At 37.0% G+C, this 21,104-nt stretch overlaps 1 pseudogene; it reads left to right on the top strand.

The window, feature by feature from the left end:
• LOC101717021 (hsp90 co-chaperone Cdc37-like 1 pseudogene) overlaps window positions 1–10,706 on the top strand; it is a 39,707-nt pseudogene extending 29,001 nt beyond the window's left edge.
• The last annotated feature ends 10,398 nt before the right edge of the window (window positions 10,707–21,104 follow it).

Genomic DNA, 21,104 nt, shown 5'->3' with positions numbered 1-21,104 from the left:
TTTCCCTGATAGCTACACTACCCTACTTTACATTATCATTTTCTCTCATCTGGAAGCCTGCAATTTTCTCATAATTGTACTATTCATATTCCCTTCTCTAATTTGCTAGTCCTCCCTCCTCCTCACCCTTACCCTGTTTCCATCTGTTCTCCATAAGACAGCCACGAGAGTTTAATCACATCACAAACCCACTCACTGACTTAAGACACTGTGATGGCTTAGCCCTGCCCTAAGGATAAAGACCAAAATCTGTAAGATAGCTATGATTCAAGCTTCACCCTGCCTCTTCTCTTGCTCCATTTCACATCACAGTCCTCACCATTGAATGTATCCCTGCCATTCACACTCACGCTGTCAGATCCCTCTTACTGTAAATCTCCTGAATCACAGGAGTTCTTTTCCTTGATGTGTCCCCACCCCACTCCAAAGCAACCTCTACTGACTCTGCCTTGCTCAGAAAGACCTTCACCAAATCTAAGAAGGTTTTCCTAATGCTCTGCACTAAGCCTGGCCTCACAACAACAGGAAGCAACACTTGTCCCACTGCAGACGCCGGAAAGGCAGACATCTGAACTGATGTTGCATTGTGAGTGTGCAGATTTCAATGATATAAAATTCTCAAAGAACAGGGTTCTCCTAGTTCACAGTGTAGGCTAAGCATCTCATTACTACTCTATTTTGTCTGAAGAAAAATCAACCCATCTATTTTCTTTTCTCTTTCAACAATTCCTGAATGAAATGACTTCCTCGAATGTAGAGATTTCCTAAAGGGAAAGGCTGTTTCACTTGTGAATCCCTCATTGCTGACCACGTTTGTAACCCTGCTGAGATTGTTTTCAATGACTGGTCTCTTTTCTCACCACAAATTTGTATGACAAGAATCAGTACTGATTTTGACTATTCCTTCTAAAGTGAACCGAAATTGGCTCCAAAAGGGCAAAAAATAATGGTCCTGGGGCAGGAGCAAAGTAAATTATTCTCATTCAATCCATCAAGGGTCTATTACACACAGTAGATTTAATGAACATGCAGTATGCCTGTTGCTATGATTTGAATGTGTCTATGTATGTTCGTGTGTTGGAAACTTAATCCCCACATGTGCACATTAATGTAATTTGCATGCATGGTATTGGGAAATAGTCAAGGTGAGTCATGGATGATGCCCCCATCACAGCATTAGAATCTCTATGAGAAACTAAAGAGAGACCTAAGCTAGCATTCTTGCTCAGGCCCACTGTGATTCTGCCACCAGTATATGGTGCAGCAACAAGTCTGTCAACAGATGCCATCCACCGGCAGGTGCCATACTCTTGGACTTCCTCCAGAACTGGGAGCTAAATAACCTTCTATTGTTTATAAATTACCCAGTATGGTATTCTGTTGTAACAACAGAAAATGAACTAAGACATCTGAGATATTAAAATTTCATGGGGTGAGGGTAGCATATAAAGAAAATGGTGCCTAAAATGGCTCCACAGGAGAAGAGTAATAAAAAGGAAATTTGAAAACTTAAATCCTCCAAATACCTCCTTGCATTCTGATCCCCACTCGCTGAAAAATAAATTTATTCACTATTCAAGAAGTGGTTTGCCAAGTCCCAGCATATGTGAAAACCCTCGAAACTTGACTGTGAGCTAGACTAATTCTGATGCAATCTATCTTCAATCTCTTTGAGAAGTGGGTACACACATGTGTGTTGTAAATCAAAGCAATGTCCAATCTCAAAGATTTTACAGTCCTGTAAAGCTAGACAAGGTGAACCTCCTTAAATTATGTCTACCATGATGTTTATTTCCCAAGCAGGCAAAATAATCTGGACATTCAATTCAGGTCCACCTTTGGTATAGTTTTTTTATGCATACAATTTCCCTAGGATCCATATGTAAAGGCTTAGTTCCCAAAGTGTACTGGGAGATGCTTCGGGCCCTTGCATAGAGCGGCCTTATGTGAGGTCCTATACCCACAGTACCCTAAGAAGAGAGCCTGAGATCTTGGTCTCTCTATCTTTCTCTGCTTCCTGGTTCTCAGAGGATGTGGTTCACTCTACCAAACACTCTTTGCCATTGCCATTAAGTGTCCGCACCTGAGGCTCAACGTTTTGGAGCACCCAGACCATAGCCTAAATAAATATATTTCTTATAGAGTAATTTCCAATGTGATAAGAGGGAGATAACTAATCCAATTTTTATACTCAAATTTTGTAGCATAGAACCTGATACCAGGAACTATGTGCCTGATAGTAAATAAAAATGGTAGCTCGGGCCAGGCATTTAGCTCAGTGGTTCTGGTGCCTGCCTCACAAGAACAAGGATCCAAGTTCAATCCCTGATACCAAAAAAAAGAAAAAATGGTAGTTATAATTTATTGACCACCCACTGGAGTTGTACTTTAATTTAAAATAGCCTTTAGCTCAGTGGCACCACACCTACCTTGCAATCACAAGGTCATGAGTTCCATCCCTGGTACCAAAAAATAAAAAATAAAATAGCCTTTATTTGTTGTTGTTCCTATTCTCATAAAGCCTATGAAATCAAGAGACAAGTAAATTTGATGACGGTCAAGCACCTAGAACATGATAGTATTAGGGTTAAAACCAAAGTTCACATATCTGTAAGTCTCTTCACATTTTAGGATGCCAGAATGTCACTCAAGAATGTAGTGACTCTATTGTACTAAAATTAGTAGAGTTATACTTCACCTGTTTCATGTGATCGTAAGCATGTTGTCCTTTATGAAAAGCCTCCAGTGGTCTAGTTCCAATAAAGGAAAACAACATTTGGACTTTTACTAGCTTCACAGGAATGGAAAGTCTCTGTCTGATGAATCAGTAATCAATTTTGAGTATTCTGGCAGTCTGAATGAAGAAATGCAATAAAGCTCATACCAGTTAGCTCCTCTCATATACAGGCTTGTGATGGAGGTGAGGGTGAATCTTGGTGCAGAAAACAGATTCTGTGAATCTGTAAATTGGGGTGGTACTTGGGTTTTGGAAAGTGAGTCATACCTTCCTGACACATTCTTCCTAAGTCAAAAAGGAGTGGATGCAAACTCACCAGGAGAGTTCTGGACTCATCATTTACTTGGAATTCCAAGGAAGGCAAAATATCAACAAAGTCTTAATACATATTTAAGCCAATACCTCCCAACAGTATATGCAGATTTCAGTTTACAAACAGACCTTCAGAATTCAATACTAGCCACTGGCACAGAATATTTATTAGCATCAAAATACTATGACTGTGGTGGGTCATTGTATGTGTCCACTTCATTGGGCCATAGAGTACCCATATAATTGGTCAAATATGCTTAGTGTTTTTGTGAGGTTATCTTTGGCAAGACTAACATTTGAATCAACAATCTGAGTATGGCCCTTCTTAAGGACAGTAGACAGGGGATGGCTTATCTGATTGTTGAAAGACTGACTAGAGCAAAAAGGCTAACCTTTCCATGACGAAAAGGAAATTCCTCTTACCTAGTGGCCTTTGCTCTAGAACATTAATTTTCTACTTTGAAATTTGAACTGAAACCTCAGCTTTCCATATCTCCAACATTGTGCCTCACCTTCTATATTTTGGGACTTAACCATCTCCAAAATCACATAAGCCAATTATTTGTAACAATTCTCTTTGATCATCTAGTGAAGACAGATATTTCTGTTTATCTTTCCATATGAAAAAATGGGATATATTTAGATAGATATAAATCAATCTTTTAAAAAAAATTCTTTTACTGGTACATTTTAGGTATACAATACGTTTACATTTATCATTGGGTACTTGTACCTGCACATGATGTATCTTGGTTCTTATTTTTTCCCCATTCCCTGTCCTCCCTTCATCCTCTCCACCCTTCCCTATTTATATAGATTGTGTTAGTCATTTATATATAGTCTCTGTATATAGGTATAGATAGATAGACAGACAGTTAGATAGATAGTTAGAACAAGCTCAACAACTTCCTGGGAGAACCGTGAATAGTACAACAACCCTGTACTATTTTTGTGATTATGCTTATTGTAGGTTCATAATTGTATTATTTCAGGAATTTACTGTATTTTCTTCAAAGAATTAGTACCACTGAAGCAGAATGACTTTGAACCTTGTTATTCACACTGCCATCTAATTCTATAACGGCAACCTGGAACTTACTGTAAGTGTAGACTCCCAGGTCCTGCCCAGACCCTTTGCATGGAATCTTCATGAGAACCTTCCACATGGGACTAACACACACACTCCTGCCTAATGGGCCCAGTGCGGGGACCTGAGCTGCAGTCTTGCTCTGCACTCTGTGACACGAAGAATGTCCATTTAGCCATACCTCATTTTCTTCATGTCTGATGGTTTAATCAATCAAACTTTCATGACAGGGCTTGAAAAGTTATAGGAAACCATTTTAAAATAACTGCTACTGAAGGATAGCACCATTGGTAGTGTATCAGATGTAACAACAGCAGCAAAGCCCATGAATAGTATCATTCTAGAAAGACCCTCCATTCAGTAAGAAAGAATCTGGCATCTGGGCTCAGACTCTTTATTGGGTGGGTGAATGGCTTCGATAAGGTCTATTCAAGTCTTAAGTTTCAAGTTCCTCATTACCAAATTCACATTGCTGGACTGAGTACACTTGTTTCCTTGATACAGCGAGGTGCAGTTCTGTTTGAAACTCAGGGAACTCTCTTCCCCAGTGACTTGCCATAGCCTCCTACTCCTCAATTTCCTGCTTTTGACGGTGTCTCCTTAGCTTGTGTGTAAGCAGCAGGAAATAATAATGAGCACTGCTTCAATATGACTGACATCGAAGGGAAGAAAAGCTATCTGCAAGGTTTCTTTCCCTCCAATTTATTTCTAACTTGTGACAATGGACAGACAAGAGAATCCTCATCTCTTCACAGTTAACATGCTAAAATATTGTACCATTAAAACAAATTCTATCTGATACTTTATCATCCATATTCTATTTCAGGATCAGGTTAGGGATACTCTTGAGGCATTGTCTTACTTGAAAAATGTTATTTCAATTAGTTAGATATCATTCTTTACAGGATTTAGGTCAAATGAGGGGCAGTGTGAAATCCAAACCAAACAATGTGTGTCTGCAATAAATTTCTGTTCCTGAATTATTCATACATAATGGCATAGGTGACTCTTCAAGCATTCTGAATTAAGTAGAATTGATTTCCCACTTTTTTATGCTCTGTTGTACAAGTCTTTTTGTACTTTTACTTCTCCTTAACAAATAAAGTATTGATTCATCTCCACTGAACATGTTTTATTTAAACTTTGGTCTTTGTCAGCAACTTCGTCCTGGTACCCACAATTCCCTTTCCTAACTTCCCAATTGTCTTTTGATCCTGAAGGTGAGATACATTAACCTGGCTGTTTAGCAAGAAGTAACTGAAGATGGGTTAAGAACTTGCTAAGGACAATAGCATAGCACTCTTTCATGCATGCCTTGACTGTTCATTCCATGAGCAACCAAGAAAGGTATCTCATTCCATTTGGATGATTTAGAATATTTTCACTAGACTTGCTTTGCACCTTCTCTGTATATTTATCTGAAATCCATCAGATCTTTGTCTAAATCTAGAAATACACAGGCATGTCCATAGGTAGACTGGAAAATTGGGCACAAGAACAATCGCACCACGGGGCCCATGGCCTGAATCAATGTTAAAACCTGACAAACACTTGTCAAGCAAATGAATGAATCAAATTTTTATCGCAATTTATTTTACCTCTTTTAAAACAGTTATTGAAGCATGAATACAAAAGGCAAGAAAACAACTTATAATTCTTGGTTTAGCATATAACATTCAAGTTTTATATAAAAACTAAAATCATTCAAAATTCAGTGAATTAAGATGAAAAAGAGATTCAGGAGACCTGCCTTCCAATCTTCAACCTGCCATTAAGTTTGTGTAACCTTCACTTTGACTAAGTTTTCCCACTTAGACTGAGAAAGCATTGTTCTTTTAGACAATGTTTCCATTGCTCTCCACTCTGGGCAATGGATTGCAACACAGATGTTCGCCAGCCTATGTGTGTGGAGTAAGGCAATCCTGCTCTCCATCCCCCTTGACTGCCTGCATCATCTGCCACCAGCCCATCTCTCCTCTCCTTGTCAATGTGCTGTGTGATCTGCTACAGGCACCCATGAAGGAGTTTCTGCAAACTCTCACCCATGAAGTTAGCAAACTAGCCAAAGATTTACACTGTGTTAAAGCAAATCTCCTTCCTTTGCAAATTTGCTGCTGGTGATGCCCACTGAGTCACACCCCTAGCTACCCCTGGCCTATTAAAATACCAGGCCCTTCTCTCTTTGCCAAAGCATTGGCTCCAATATCAACCCTCTGGTCTTTTGTGGTCTTCTGAATACATTAGTCATTCAGTATGCGGACACATCCTTGTGAGCTAAAGATCTAGGTTGCTGCTTAGGTCAATGCCAGGTCCCTGGCTCTTCCCTGCAGCAGAGTCTGGTACACGCGCATTGCCCATCTCCTGTGCAGCTCACTGCAATAGGTGTTGATGGTGCAGAGGTGAGTTGGACACAGCTTCTGCTCTCAGGAAGACAGATTAAATGCAGATATTCTCATAAAAACAGGCACTTACTACTCCTATGGGTGTTGCCATACAAATAAGTTCTTTAAACTTTGCCCCATAAAGCTGTTACGTAAACCCAAGATCCTCCTCTGCTTTGTGCACTAAATGAAATGTTAAAAAGTCCACAAGTCCTTTCTTCTAATAATTTTTAGTGAAATAACTCATTTTCGTCCTCTTTCCAACTTTGAATTTCAACACAAATAGAAACTAAACCAGTAGCCAAATATACATACCAAACAATGTGCTTTTTCTTGGAAGTTCTTCTCGTAGAACCCAAGACTAGGCATTGAGCTAAATTTCTGATAGTTGCTCATTCTTTTCCTTGGGGTAAGTTTTCATCCTGATAGGCCCAAAGGTTCTTTCCTGGAAAAAAAAATGACTAATTTATTTTCCTAGGCACTGTTCTAGTGAGGAATGTTTGTACCCACACTTTCTTTTGACGATTACTCTCTCCTAATGCAGGTTCTTTTACTTTACACATGCTAGGTCAAACATGGTTAACACTAAGCTTTTACAAATTAGTTTGTCTACAAAATAGAATTTTAGGGTGGCTTTCTTTTGTGTCCTCCAACCTTCACGTCCACCTATTACTTTCATGGAGAAAATGACATTTCCCCCAAAACCATCTCTCCCGGTCTGTTACCACTTTTGTTACAGAGTTGGATTCAATTTCCTTAGTTTAGTCTGCTTCTACCAGAACCACAGCAACAACACAACAACAGCAAAAGAATATTTTACACGACACTTCCAAAACCTATCTGCACATAAATAATTCAAATCTCCTGTCTGATACCTTGGCATGTCCACTATGCTCACTATTACTCTTGGGCTTACATCTCTAGTCAGGTGCAGGAGGTATTCAGGTTTTGTGGACTCTCTCTGCATTTGCACTGTGGGTCTGAGCATAGACCTGGAAAAGCTGGCTAAGGTCTGCAGAGCACTGAGCTGTGATCCACAGGCATATCAATTGCTCCCTCAAGAGGTGAGAAATGTGAATGAAAAAACCAATAAAATAAAGTAAAATAAAATAAAATAAAAATTGGCAGGCATTCATGATTTACAGTCACTGTCTTTGGTGTAGTAAACCTAATCACATTGGTTACTATTTCACTACATTCACCACTGGAGTCTATTAGAACAGTCTAATTTACACTGCAGTGTAATTCATCTGTTTTATTAAGGTTGTTCTTGTATTTATGTTAGAAGTGAAAGCGGCCTCTGGCTCAATGTTATACAGTCATTCTGTGAAAATGCCACAGGGCACAGCAGTTAATAAACCTGGGAACTAGATTACAGCACCAGTATTGTTGACATCTGACAAGTTTACTGTGAATGTAGTTACGCTGATGCAAGATCTTATAAAAATAGACATTAGCATCATCATTATAAGCCCATTTCAAATAATTGTTGATCCCTTTTATGGATGTAGTTAAAGACTCCTTGCATATGCTATGTTAAAACTGTTAACATTTAATCTTTCCCCCATCTTCTTCCCAGAAAAAATACTTAAATTTAGCTTTCATTGATGGTAAGAAAATTACCTTATCATAGAATGAAGACAAATCGAAGATGGGGCAATCCCTCAGTGAAGGCATGCCATAATTCCAACATTAGGAATTTCCATTAAAATCCATTTTTGCTTCTCAGATGGCCCTCAGTTCTGTGGGAAGCTGATGAGTGGCTCTCCTCTGTAAATAACTAGCATTGAGAGCTGACAAGGCACCGTCCTTGTGAATCCCTTAGTGACGCTCACAGACAAGTCATCCACATACTGCGGGATACTCCTCAGTCCCTGAATATCCAGGAGGAACTTTGTTCCAGAACTCATTAGTTTCTCTGGTATATAGTTAAAAAAATCTTCCTTTCTGAAAGAGGGGAAAAAAGAGTATGAGAGAAAATAAGCTGGTGTCAGCTATAATTCATATGATATGGAAGATTCAAAGGAACAAAAAAGTAAAGCATTACTAAAACAATAAACCAGACAGGCCTCTCAGGTCTACTATTTTCTGGCTCATAGAAAGAACATGAACTTTGGCATAAAATAGATTTAGACTTGAATCCAGGTATTGAAACTCACACTTCATGGGAATGGTGCTTGGAATCATGACTGGCATTCGGGAGGCGCACAATGAAAATTTGTTCAGTAGTATCAAGGTCACAGAGGATGATACCAAGAGCTACAACAGTACCTTCAATATCATAGAAAGTTGTCAACATTTATGGAATGAGTGAATATATTGTCTCAGAATTGTTTTAACTGGACCTCTAAATTAACTTCAAGGAACATAACCGAAGAAGGAAGATGGCAGAAAACAGTCTGAGGAACCCTGAAATGCATGACCAATTAGATATTCATATGGTGGAATTCATGATGGGTAACATGGAAAGGGAACACCTGCCTTAAATTTGGGAGAAAGACCATGGTATTGATTCTGGCCAAATATTTCTTCACAGGGACACAAAATGAATAAAACTAAAAATTGCAAAATGATCTCCTTTAAAATTGAAATTCTGATCAAAAAACAATGTTAAGAAAACTGAATTGACAAGTAACATATGGGAAGAAAATATTCAAAATACAAAAAGAATCTGCAGCCAAAATATATTAAGAACAAAAATACAGTAATGATAGAATAGACCGATGTAAATGGCTAAACATATGAACAGATACTTCACGAAGGGAACACAAAATATCTAAAGCCAAACAAATAGTACTCAAATAATTTTTCATCAGAGAAATTCAAATGAAGATCATAATGTTGCTGTAATATAGACCCACACAATAGGATAAAATTAAAAGGCTGGCCTCACTAAGTATGTGGGAGCTCCACAGCTATATATAATCTAATGGCTTGCATAGAAAAAGGCTCCTCATAATTCTGATAGTATTCCTATCAAAGTCTTATGAGACAAATGAATCTTATTAGACAAATACAAATTAGGAATGTCTACAAAATAACTGGCTTATACTTATTAAAATTATCAAGGTCGGGGTAATGGCCCCGGCCGGCTGAAGCGCCTGGATTCGTGCAGTGGGTTCTGTTCACTTCGAGTCCTTTGGCAGTGGCGTTTGTAGGGTGAGGGCCAGCGGGCCGTGGAGCAACCGTTGCCGCCGCCAGGACCTTCGAGCCTCCCTCAAGCAGGGGGTGAGCCTGAGGAAGAGCGTGACTTGGACGTGTCCTCCGGTTCTCCCTGCTGCCCACCGCTGCCGGGCGGTAACGTGCAGATGGATGGGCATGAAATTGAGCTGGCTTGCCAAAAGCAGACAGAGTTTGAGAGGAGCTCTGTGGCATGCAAATGGAATCTTGCTGAAGCTCAGCAGAAACTTGGTATTTTAGCACTGCATAACTCTGAGTCCTTGGATCAGGAACATGCCAAAGCACAAACAACAGTATCAGAACTGAGGCAGTGGGAAGAATGGTGACAGAAAGAAGCTCTAGTACACAGAGAGAGGATGTGTCTGTGGAACATGGATGCCATTAGCAAGAATGTTTTTAATAGGAGTTTTATTAATCAAGATAAAAGAAAAGAAACAGAAGATGAAGATACATCAAAATCATTCATACAGAAATATGAAGCAAAAATCAGACATTTGCTATGTTGAGTGGATGGGATGACAGTCAGAGATTTGTGTCTGACCATCCATTCCTTGTATGTGAAGAAACTGCTAAATATCTTATTTTATGCTGTTTTCACCTAGAAGCCAAACAGAAAGGGGCTCTAATGGAACAAATAGCACATCAAGCTGTTGTAATGCAGTTTATTATGGAAATGGCCAAAAACTGTAATGTGGATCCAAGAGGATGTTTTCATTTATTTTTCCAGAAAACCAAAGCAGAGGAAGAAGGTTATTTTGAAGCATTCAAAAATGAACTTGAAGCATTTAAGTCAAGAGTAAAACTTTATTCTCAGTCACAAAGTTTTCAACCTATGACAGTTCAGGATCATGTTCTCCTCTCTGGTGTTGGATCTATAGGTTTATTAGAATCCTTACCACAGAACCCAGATTATCTTCGGTATTCTATCAATACAACCACAGCTCTCTGCAGTTTAAATTCATTGGTACATAAAGAAGATGATGAACCCAAAATGATGGACACTGTATAATTTGGTTAAGATTGCTGAGGCCAAGTGCTATTTTGTTACCAGAAAGGAAGAACTTGGCTATTTTCTTGGCACTTTTATGGGTGCTGCACTTTAGTTTTGTTTGGTTTTTGATGGGAGGGGAAAAAAGAGTACTGAAACGTTTTGTAACTTTTTTATGTGCTGCTAGGTTTTTTTGTTTTGTTTTGTTTTTTGAAGGGAGGAGTGGTACCACATGTTGGAGGAAGTCAAACTGGACTCCCCCCACCCCTCGCTGGCTACTAATTTTGCCTTTAATCTAATTGTTCTCAATTTTGGAATCAAAATTATGAAAATCTGCACAATGCTATGTTTACAAGAACTGGTTGATTCTAGGAGGCATCTGCTACACAGTCTTCTTTTATATGGATATGCACATGTCCTACTCTACAAAAATAATTAAAGATAAAAATATACTTTTATCCCGCTGATAATTTAGCTGTCAAATCTGGTGTTTCATTAAAAGCAATGAATCAGTAAAAAAAAATATCAAGGTCTACAAACACTAAATATTAACTGTTCAAATTTGTGTTCTGTATTTTTAAATATCTTTTTTCTTCTAGGGGTGCTTTAAATCTCCAAGTCAAATCAATCTCTTCTGCTAAATCATTCAGAAAAAAGTATATATGTGTATGTATATCTTGAGAGTAAAAAACCTATATGGAGAGTGAAATAAAGATTAATAAAGCAAATAGAACCAAATGTTCAAAAGGATAATTCTGGGTAAAGGACAAATTATAGCTTCTTATACTATTTTTTGCAACCTTTTAGGGAGACATGAAATTATATTTAAAAATAAGCATACGTGAGCCCATGTTCACTTATCAGAATTATAATTAAATCAAAAACTTGCTATGGCATATGAGGCTTCACAAGGTCTTAAAAGTCATTTCTTTATTTCTTACCATTTCCTTCCTTACTGGACTCTGGCTACCCTGATTTCTTTGTTATTTTGCACACTTTACAAAGCAGGGTCCTACTCATGGCTTTTGTATTTGATGCTCCTTCTGCCTGGATATTTTTCCAGGTGTTTCCCACTCATATCCCTTCACTTCATTCAAGTTCTGACCACAGAGGAAAAGCCGAGCTTCCCATGTGCAGTTATCTCTGTGTCCGTCTCTGATTTGGATATCTGGTTCACATTTCCACTTAACACTGCCTGTAACTGAGATTATTTTAAGTACCATTATTTTCTATTTTTCATTATTTTTGCTTTAGAATTTGTGTTTGTGAAGCATATTTGTTTATACCTGTATAGCCAGACCACTGAAAATCACTGGGCTCATATTAGTTTTAGATTATTTTATGATTATTAATGTTTCAGAAAAATAAAACAAATCTGTAATAAAAGCCAAACCCACCAAAAGCTCCTTCCTTGTATTTATGAGTACCTTACCCCTCATTAGTGTTTGTATTTGGTGTTCTGAAATCTATTTGGGGAACCTAGATATCGTTCACTATATGCTTTCCCTGTCTTCCAATCTAGAATATGACACTAGCAGGGATCTTATCTGAATTATTTCCATCTGTCCATATGTATTATATTTATTTATGTACTCAGCAAAAGTGTCTGGAATTGGGAGAAATCAAATTTTTATACCCCACCTTTTGTAAACTGCAAGTTTAATACTCCTTGTCTTTACTTCCTTATCCCAATTTTAAGTCTTCAATATTCTTCACATGTGATGGTTTCAAAGAATGAATAAATTTTACGTTAGTTAAAGCAGTGGTGAGGACTTCTACTCATCTTAAATTTTTTTTTAAAAAAAGGAAAACCAAGTAAACAACATCCAAGTAAACATGGATTTGAAATAAGAAAGAAGTCAGAGTGCACTCTAAGGTGTTTGGTCAAAACAATTTTGAAATGGTGTGTGGTTATGCAAAAGAGAGCTCTCTGTGGTTAACATCGTGAATAGTAAGTGACTGACTAACGTTCAGTAAATAGACAGTTTTCAATAGCTTACCACAAATGCTCACTCCTAGAGTCCAGTGCACACCACACTGCACTGTGGGCTGGAAAATGGGGACTGACTATGAGTGCTAGAACTGCCTTCTCAACCCTGCCACCATCTCCACTGTCCCCTGGTCACTCAAGTTATTCTTTCTCTTGAACCTGGTGTGTTTTTGGAAGAAAATAAGGAAACTGTGCTAGATAAGATCTAAGATCATTTCCTATTATAAATCTACAGTTCTAGGCTAAGCAAACACAGATACATCAATTTAAAAACTGATTAAAGAGCAAAGCAAACAGGAGAATGCTTTCAGAACTTCCACATCTTTAGGGAAAACATGGAGCTTGGATCTCAGAGGGCATGAGGTCAATCCTGCTCCATGAGGGTAAAGTTTTAGATGGTGTAAGTGCCCTTTCTGGGATTCCCAGCCAGGCAAAGAAGCTAAGTCTAATTAAATCCCTTTGTGTAAACTTTAAATACACTTAATTAAAATAGGTAGACTCAGGATGATTAATTCCAAAAGTAAGTGGGTTAAAGTGCAGGCTCATTTCTCTGCTAATTAGTTGAAGGATGAACTTTCTGGCAGAGGGACCAAACAGCAGGAGATTCATCTCTTCAATTCAAATCTGTTTTTAAAAGTCTTTTTGAAGCCTTTAGGCTTTGGAATTTGAATTCTATAAAATTTAAGAGCTGGGGATTATTTCCTCTTATTTTATACTTAGTTAAACCCAAAGCAGGGCTCAACAGAAATCTAAGGGTTATAGAGCAGTCAATGGCCATTGAGTCCACCCACTCCATCAGCAAAACTGGCCACATGATAATTTTATTGTCATTCCATCACTTTTGGGAGACTAGCCTGACTTCATCTATTTTTGTAGGGTTTGAAAAACTATAACTTATTCATTACATTTTTGATTTTTTGAAATACTCAGCTTGGCACTAAAGCGGTCAATTCCCGAGAACTTCAGCTAGAGTCATAGTTGTGAATTTAACACTGTTGCCCTTTGAGAGGCAGTAGGATGATCAGGTTAAAATGGCAGGAGGAGGCACAATTCTGTGTGTTCTGAAGACTATGCTACAGGGCAAACACAATCGTAGCCTCTTCGATGGTAATTTGTACTCCTGATTGCAAGCACTACTTGGATCCACAACAGCACATTTTCAGTTTCTTTTGACATTGTGGAGATAACTGGATGGAGACCCTTTGTAATATGCTGAAATGTTTTTGTCTTGTTAGATCTAAGTCCTGTGTAGGAATATAAAGTTTTGTCTATGAATTTTCACTAAGGTGATGGTTTAGATATGGGGTGTCCCCCAAAGCCTCAGATGTTTGGAACATGACTGGATCATGCACTGTTCTGTTAGGAGATGGGGCCTGTTTGCAGGACATGGATCACTTGTGGGGTGACCTGGAATGTCTATCTCCTTCCTCAGCTCCTCCTTCAGCTCCCTGCTTCAGCTGCCACGAGGTGAGCAGCTGTGCTCCAGAGAGCCCTTCTACCATGCTGTTTCTGCTTGGAGTCACCTGGCCTTGGCCTGTATCCATGAGACAAAATAAACCTGTCCCCCTAAGTGGTGGGTGTTGGGTATTTTTTCCCATCAACAAAGGAAAGTGACTATGACAAGCAACATAGAACATCCTAAGCGTGAATGTGGAGGAAAGCTTAGTGGTCCTCTTGGAGGTCTGGAGTAACAACGCAGGTATACACAAAGTGTGCTGGCAAAAGACCACTGTCTAGGCAACATTTTCTTATCAAGTGAGCAGTATCAAACTGGTCTCACTGTGTTACCGTTTCCTCGCTATTACCTTAGAATTTTTTGAGTGTTTCTCATTTAGTCCCACAACAATGATTCTGAATTTTAATGAAAGGTACGTACCCCTTATTTGAAAGTCACAGGACTAGAAATGTGTCATTATTGGATTTTTTAATGTTGAAATATTTCCATATACATAATAAGACCTTGGGGATGAAATCCAACTTTAAGCATAAATTACTTTATATTTTATATATATTCTATATACATGACCTAGAAATAATTTTATACAGTGTGCTAATAAGCTAAAAGAATAACCTCAGTTTTTCTTTTATTTACTTGTCCAACATTTATTGAAGTTACTACTTCAGGCTCTGAGAAGACAAATTGTCCTCATGGAGTACTGGTTGATTTCTTGTTTTTTAAATGATAGACTGCATTTAATAGGATGAATAACTTACAATTCTTGACACACTTACCTTCAGAAGAACTTTATTTTTAGAGCACTTTCAGGTTAGTTAACAGCAAAATTAAGATGAATGCACTGAGGTTATATATATATATATATATATATATATATATATATATATATATATCATTCATATACATTGTCTCACTCATTACTAATATCCCCCAGCAGACTACTACATCTTTCATAATGGATGAGTATTAATGTTATGCACTTTATGGGTTTTCACGAATATACAATTACATGCACCTATCATTGTAGTATAAACAGTTTTTCAACTGCCCTAAAAATCCTTTGTGTCCCTCCTATTCATTTTTCTCTTCCACTTACAGTCATAATTACTGACACCATATATTAAAAAAAAAAAAAAAACACTTAAGTTTTTGCTTCTTCAGCTCCTGTTCAGGTATTGGCAACTTGGGAGAATTCAGTAAGCTTAAATTAAATGGGTAAAGAATCCACTTTTCACACTCATAAAGAAGTTCTTGATTTCCTGCTGTAAATTTTTGATTCTACCCAGGAGTAAACCTAGAACCATAAACTGTAGAGGTGGTTCACCCCCATCCGTTTTAAAGTTATGATGACATGGAATTTTGATGACAATTATTTATTTGATCAGTATCACCTATCTCACTCCCTACCTTACCTGCTCTTTCCTGCTTTCTTCATCCCTATGCTTCACATAAAGCATGGATTATAACAGTGTTTTTTCCCCTTTTTATGACATCTCATGCAAAGCCCTCTCCAGGGAGAAAAACATATAGCAATATCAGGCTTCTGCAATTTTAAGTCTGTCAAGTGCCATGAAGACATCTGAAAAGATGTCACTTTTCAAAATCGCTGGGGACTGTGTATCAGAAGGTTATCTCTGTAAGCAAATTCTTTTATCTAAATATTAATTCTACATTTTATGTTAGAACCTAAAATACCACTAGTCAACAGCACTGTTAGTCTTTACCAAAGAATTTCTCCCGAAGATAAGAATGAACTGATCACGTATTTGTTGATTACTTTCAGTCTCAACTTGCACATCTTTCTTGCCATGTCCCCTGTACTGTCACATCTGAGTCTTGGCCTTCTTTAGCTCTGCAATGGTGCCTTATCTGCTTGTTGCCTCCTCAGTGACATCTACAATACAACTGGGAGGTAGGTTAAAATCTTCATTTGAGATTTAAAAAGTGAAAAAATAAACATTTATGAAAAATATTAGAGTAAGTGTATTTTTAGGTTATAAAAGAAGATGATATAGATATAGATATAGATAGTGGTTACAAGACCACTGAGGAAGGAGTTAAATTTGAGATAGCCAAATTTCAACAAAACCGCGAAACAAAGATTGATGTTGAGACCAAGTAGTTCCAATTAGAGAAGACCTTTTTTTTGGTTGTTAGAACATTTTAAGCTTTCAAATAATTTTTATTTTATTTTAAATTTTATTTTCTTAAAATAAATCTTTCTTCTAGATAGCATGTTTTAAAAACCACTTTAAGATTCACTATACATTAAGTCTCGACAGAATACCAGTGATAGTTTCCTTAGTTTTGGGAAAGGTTTGAATCCTGATGTCACCTTGAGGAGGAATGGGGGGACCCTTCTCTATAACCAAAGTAAAGTGAGGGGAAGTTCTAAAGACTGCTGAGGCATCTGATGGATTCCATCCTCTGTCCCCACTAGCAGTGCACTCAGTGTTGACACTTGTGATGCATTCAGCCTTGTGAAAAGCAAGGATCAGTAAGCATGTGACCATGTGACAGTGCCTGAGGCTGTAAAGAATGTGCTAAAATTGCACTCATATGGATTAATTTGGTATAGATTCATGTTTCCTGCCAGCTTGATGAATCTATGTGTGTGTGTGTGTGTGTGTGTGTGTGTGTGTGTGTGTGTGTGGTGTCACAGACTCACAATGTGGATGAAACAGAGATTGTTTCATCAAAAACCAGAAATTTGGAAGAGTTTTAAGGAGATAACAGCTCGTGCACCATTACAGATGAAAAATCCCTCGCATTGGGAATCCCCAGGAATACCATAAAAATAAATACCATAAAAAATGCCATAGTGCATTTGCAAAAGTCTTAGCTTAGAGCACTTCCCAAGTGCAGAACGTTTCATTTATCTACCATGTATAGGTGTTAGAATCTGCTTCTAGCACCAACAGTCACATTTTCTTGCCTCTCATCCCATCCTCAGGTCTTAACCTGCAGAAGATGCAATTAGGATCCTGTTTTTTACTTCAGGCTGATTTCTTTCAGTTGGAAAGAACTAGGGAAGAAACGAATTGAGGGCTATATGTAAAATTCAAAGTTTGAACGGTACTAGGATTGAAGTATTACTCATGGAATGGAGACTGTCCTTGTGATAAGAAGTCACTGTATTTCACTTGAAAGTGACCATATAAGTCATGAAAAGCACTTCCTTTTTATCCAAATAGGATAATGGAAAAGGCAGAATGAACAGATTTATAGAGTAAGTTTTTTAGAGGATAATAAATTGCTATATGATTTTATCCTTGAATCTTCCTCTTTTAATCTAACACTTACTTTATTATCACTACCTTTATTGTCATCGTAACCATCATCTCCATCATCACTGATATTTTTAATGTGTGGGGAACTAAGCTAGATTTTTAATGCTTCTCTTCTTTGTATGCTGGGTTTGGTCCATAATAGAACTTTCAAGGAGGTAGACACTTCCTGATGAAAATACAGAAGTAGTAGCTGAAATAAGCAACCTCTATGAGGGCTAGTGAAGAATCATAATGGAAGATGCCACACTTTTTCTGCAATATTTACTCATTCACTTGTTCAATTATGAGGTATTTTCTGAATATTTTTAATAATCATACTATTTTACAGGTGCTTTGGCTACATAGTAAAGGTACCAACACCTTTAGGGAGTTCACAGTCTGAAAAGAGGAAAAGACAATTGCATAATTGCAAAGATATGGTTACCAATGTAATAAAAGTGTGCTGAGTCCTACAGTGTGTTAGGGCTATATTGATGTTTATTCAGCTTGGTGATGTGTCTGGAGACGGAGAAGATGGAGACAAAGTATAGAGGCCTTCAAAGAGTCTGAGGAAGAAGTATTTTAGATAAAAGGAAGGATGCAAATCAAGGTGCAGAGGTTCAACAGTATGCAATGTGCTCTATCAGTTAAGAAGATGTACAATGTAGCTTGGTGTGAATTTAAGTGATTGGAGCTACAAAGTATAGAAGAACTGGTATGAAGTGAAGAGTCACATAGGAAATGAGCTATAAATATAGTAAAGGAATTTGTTTTGAGGAACATTATGCTATGCAAGACTTTAGCCTACAAAAATTTTTAAGAGAATCACTATAATAGTGTTTAAAGAAATTAAGAAAGCAATGACATTCTCAATAGCATCATTAAAAGTTAAAATTTTAGAAGGTAAATTGACCAAGGAAATGAAAGATCTCTACAAAAAAAAAGCTACAGTACCCTGAAGATTCAAAATTGAAGAAGACCTCAGAAAATGGAAATAAATCCCCTTTCCTGGATATAAAGAAGCTATATTGTCAAAATGGCTATACTTCCAAAAATGAGATATAAATTTGATGCAATCCTAAACAAAATAACAACAGCATTCCTCACAGAACTAGGACACAAAATGCTAAAAATCATGTGGAACCAGGAAAGACTCAGAATATCAAAGCAATCCTGGGCAAAAAAAAGCAAAGAGGCCTCACAATCCTGGATTACATTACAGTATATTAAAAAGATACAGTAATGGACTGGGGATTTAGCTCAGTGGTTTTGCCGCCTGCTGCGCAAGCACAAGGACCCAAATTCAATCCCTGGTACAAAAAAAAAAAAAAAGATACAATAATAAAATTAGAATGGTACTGACACAAAAATTGACATGTGAATCACTGGAACAGAGTAGAGGATGCAGAAACAACTCCAGGTACATTCAGCTATCTAATCTTTGACCAAGGAGCCAAAAACACACAGTGGAGGAATGAGAGCCTCTTTAGCAAATAGTGTTGAGAAAGGCTGAAACTAGAAGCTTTTCTTTAAGCATGTGGTAAACTAATAAAAAATGGGACAAAGACCTGAAATTAAAACAGAAACACTTAATCTGTCAGAAGATAAAATAGGTGAAAGTCTTGAAGACATAAGCTTAGGTAAGGACTTCCTGAACAGCACCCCAATTACACAAGAAATAACATCAAGAAGCAACAAATGGGATTATATCAAATTAAAAAGCTTTTGCACAGCAAAAGAAACAACCAAAGGAATGAAGAGATGCCTACATAGTGGGACAGTTTTTTACCAGCTCCTCCTCAGAGGACTAACGTCTTGAATATATAAATAACCAAAAAATATAGACCCCACAAAATAAAAGACCCCATCAAAAAATGGGCAACTGAATTGAACACACTTCTTAGAAGACATAAGAGGGTCATAGTAAATTTTAAATACGTAATAAATGCATGAAAAATATTCAAAATCTGTGGCCATTAGAGAAATGAAAATTAAAATAACTCTTTTTTCCATCTTAATCCAGAAAAAATGGCTATCAAGAAATTAAATAAAAACAAATGATGAGCAAGGTGTGGGAAAAAAGAACCCTTCTACACTGGTGATGAGAATAAAGACTAATACAAACACTATGGAAATCAGTACAGACATTCCTCCAAAAAAAACAGAAGAAACTCCATTCAGCCCAGTTATTCTCCTTTAAGGTACCTTCCTGAAAAAATTGAGGACATCATATTACAATGATAGATGCATGCCCATGTTTATAGCAGCCTGACTCATAATAGCTAAATCTTGGAAGATACCTATATGTCCATCAACAGATGAATAGATAATGAATATGTGATATTTGTACACAATGGAATACTGCTGTGCTAGAAGGAAGGATATGTTTGAGTAATTTGTAGGAAAATTGATACATTTTGAAGCCATAACTTTAAGTGAAATAAATCAGAGCTTAATATAACATGATTATATTAACAAGCTTAAATATAACATGGTTTCTCTTATGTTAGACATCTAAATTATAAATAAATTAGAGAGAAAAATAATGATAGACAATAGGGACTTTTACAAAAGGGAATTGGCCCAAGAGATGGGAGTAGGAAGAATGATACTAAGAAAAGAATTAAGATGTGTTATGTACATGTACCAACTCCCCATTATAAATGTAGTCATTATATACTGAAACTATGTAATAATAAAAATTAAATAAAAATTTGAATCTAAATAAAAGACCAAATTGAGAGATTGAGATAGATCCCAATGCTCAAGGATATGGAGGAGAGAACTGTGAAGTAGTCTAAAAGAAAAGGAAGCGTCAAGCACCCATCTTGTTTGTAGCTTAGATCAAAGGAGTAATGGCCTCTGAAATAATGAAACATGGAACTGGAAAGGGTTGTCCATACTGAGCAAATATCATTTAAGATATATGAAAAATATTCATGTTTCATATGGCAATTTGTATGAAGCCTACTTTGGACAAAAGGTGTCAGATTCAGATAATCAGAAAATTTTAGAAATAGAGACCTGTTGATGCCTCAAGTAAAACAAAGTGGAGGACATTTTCAGTGGGAAGACATAGAATTAGTAGATAAGATTATCCAGAATTAAGGAAATTCTCCCAAAACTTCTGTACTTTACTTTGTTATCATGTTTTCAGATGAGTTAATTCTTGGTTCAAAATAATATAGCACAGTGGTGGAGAACCTATGGCATGCTTGTTATTGTGTTTTACTTTTAAGAAAAAAGATGTTAATGTATGAGTTGTGTTTTCTAAAGTAAAACCTCAATATCCAGGTTTAATTGCAGTCTTGGCAGTTTGTGATAAACAAGTGGGCTTTGGGTTGCAGTTTGGCACTTCATCTCTAAAAGGATTGCCATCAGTGATAAAGAATTTAGTTAATACTAATAATTTCAATTGTGTTAAACGAGGAAAACTGAAAGGACAAAAACTCCAAAGTTCTTTAACAATATTACTTGAACATTTGTAAACCAAAAATCAAAATGTAAAGTACATAAAAATATTCACAAGGACTTTCAACACAAAAAGAAGAAAGATTAGTAAATACATACACAAACATCTGCAGGCATGCAAAAATTGCAATTAACTTTTTTCAGAGAAGATCTTTTTTATTTTATTTTTAATTTTTTTACTCATACGTGTTTGCAGTAGATAATGTTTACATTACCTGGGTAGAGTTGGTACA

Source organism: Heterocephalus glaber, unplaced genomic scaffold (genome assembly GCF_053883595.1).
Source record: "Heterocephalus glaber isolate CG9 unplaced genomic scaffold, H.glaber_assembly_v1.0 deba00000281, whole genome shotgun sequence".
Classification (NCBI taxonomy): Eukaryota; Metazoa; Chordata; class Mammalia; order Rodentia; family Bathyergidae; genus Heterocephalus; species Heterocephalus glaber.
This window is presented reverse-complemented; position numbering and strand designations above follow the sequence as displayed.